Genomic DNA, 2,500 nt, shown 5'->3' with positions numbered 1-2,500 from the left:
CCATGTAAATAATCAGGACTTTTAGCGTGTATAGAGTCAGCATATCTCCACCAGACTCCATGTAAATAATCAGGACTTTTAGCGTGTATAGAGTCAGCATATCTCCACCAGACTCCATGTAAATAATCAGGACTTTTAGTGTGTATAGAGCCAGCATATCTCCACCAGACTCCATGTGAATAATCAGGACTTTTAGCGTGTATAGAGCCAGCATATTTCCACCAGACTCCATGTAAATAATCAGGACTTTTAGCGTGTATAGAGCAAGCATATCTCCACCAGACTCCATGTAAATAATCAGGACTTTTAGCGTGTATAGAGCCAGCATATCTCCACCAAACTCACACACACACACACACACACACACACACACACACACACAGTCTCTCACACACACACACACACACAGTCTCTCACACACACACACACAGTCTCTCACACACACACACACACACAGTCTCTCACACACACACACACACACACAGTCTCTCACACACACACACACACACAGTCTCTCACACACACACACACACACACAGTCTTCACACACACACACACACACACACACACACACACACACACACACACACACACACACACACACACACACACATTCAAAATAAAAGCCCCTACTCTTTAACACCTTTTGATGGTTTCAACGTTTTGGGATTTGTAGTTTTTTACTGTACTGGTCTGTCCGCGGGATGCGCGCTCGGTTTGAAAACTTGAAAACTGTTTCAATATTCAAAAGAATCACAAATTTAAATTGGAAGCAAAATAATTTCTTCTTAACTATGATTGAAAACCGATGAATAAAACAGAACAATACATCAGTAGGACGGTCGACCTGTTAAAAGGGGACATTTCATATCCATAAAGCGCTTTTACTCACTTCAGAATTAAATTTGGGTAAACACAGTGTTTCTATAGCTTATGTTTCTATAGCTTATGTTTCTATAGCTTATGTTTCTATAGCTTATGTTTCTATAGCTCATGTTTCTATAGCTTATGTTTCTATAGCTCATGTTTCTATAGCTTATGTTTCTATAGCTTATGTTTCTATAGCTCATGTTTCTATAGCTTATGTTTCTATAGCTTATGTTTCTATAGCTTATGTTTCTATAGCTTATGTTTCTATAGCTCATGTTTCTATAGCTTATGTTTCTATAGCTTATGTTTCTATAGCTTATCAACTTCTGGAAAATAAGAGTCACGACAGTTTGATTTTTTTTTTATTTTTTTTTTTTTTTTTTTTTTTCTTGTCTGTTGTCCTGTGTGTGTGCCTGTTGTGTGTGATTGTGTTTTATTTTGTGTGTGTGACTGTGTATGTGTGTGTGTGTGTGTGCGTGTGGATGTTATGTTGTCTCTCAGTGTATGTGTGTGTGTATGGGTTTACTGTTTATTGTGTATGTGGCCCGGGTGTGTCTGTGTGTGTGTGTAGTCTCTGTGTGTGTGAGACTGTGTGTGTGTGTGTGTGTGTGTGTGTGTGTGTGTGTGTGTGTGTCTCTCTGTGTGTGTGTGTGTGTGTGTGTGTGTGTGTGTCTCTCTGTGTGGTGTGTGTGTGTGTGTGAGACTGTGTTACCTTAATACAGTCAAAGATAGTTTACTTTTTCTATGAAATAAAAGCATGTCCATAACCATGTGTGTACTGGATATTTTGGCTGAGTCAGAGAGATGATTGGTTGAGGTTGACGCCTGCCAGAGCCTGTAGAACCTGCGCGCGCATCCCAGTTTTTGGCTCAGAGCCGTACATACTGTCTATGGTTATAACCAACAGTAGGCGGCGGCCGTTGAGCGTAATGGCGCACCTACTTCAAATACTACTATTCCGAGTTACAACAGCTTCAAACCCGAACACACACACACACACACACACACACACACACACACACACACACACACACACACACACACACACACACACACACACACACACACACACACACACACACACACGATACACATATGTTATATTTAGCGTCAGTTTCACTGAGGATATCAGTATTATCGTCCGCAAACGTCCACAAATCCGCTTAAAAATCCCAAAAAGAAGCAGAATTTACCTGATTCGTGTTACGATGTTTTATTCCGTGTCAAAGTAATCCCGGGATATCTGTCGGTAACGTGGCATCCACAGCAGACAGACACTTCTATCGAGACTGAACGGGAGCTGAAAACAACAACAGTCCCATGAATTGTGTGAAAGCCCGTTGACGCATGCGCAGATGTCCCATATTGGAGTTTGCGCGTTAGGCCCGGGAGGACGTCGATACGTCTAGCGGATCCAATCTAGCGTCTACCATAAATAACGGCGCTCAATCATGGGTGTTTTGTACCGTATGTATTGTATTCTAAGTTCTCTTAATACATCTATGGTATTAAGAAGCTCAATTATTTTTTTTATTTTTTGTAATCTTTATTATACAATAGTCATAAAACAATCAAGGCACAATGTGTTTGTAGCCTACATTTGTCAAAAACGTGTTAACAGCTTTGAGGT

At 40.6% G+C, this 2,500-nt stretch overlaps 1 protein-coding gene across 1 annotated transcript in view; it reads right to left on the bottom strand.

Annotated features, from left to right (window-relative positions):
* Window positions 1-2,221, bottom strand: part of LOC120563577 (CD59 glycoprotein-like) — a 13,629-nt gene extending 11,408 nt beyond the window's left edge. The window contains exon 1 of the mRNA XM_039807818.1: window positions 2,064-2,221. The gene's annotated coding sequence lies outside the window, so the exon portion shown is untranslated. The remainder of the gene's footprint in view (window positions 1-2,063) is intronic.
* Between the last annotated feature and the right edge of the window lie 279 nt (window positions 2,222-2,500).

The sequence above is a fragment of the Perca fluviatilis genome, chromosome 8 (genome assembly GCF_010015445.1).
Source record: "Perca fluviatilis chromosome 8, GENO_Pfluv_1.0, whole genome shotgun sequence".
Classification (NCBI taxonomy): domain Eukaryota; kingdom Metazoa; phylum Chordata; class Actinopteri; order Perciformes; family Percidae; genus Perca; species Perca fluviatilis.
The sequence above is the reverse complement of the archived record's forward strand: the minus strand, read 5'-3'. Positions and strand labels throughout refer to the sequence as shown.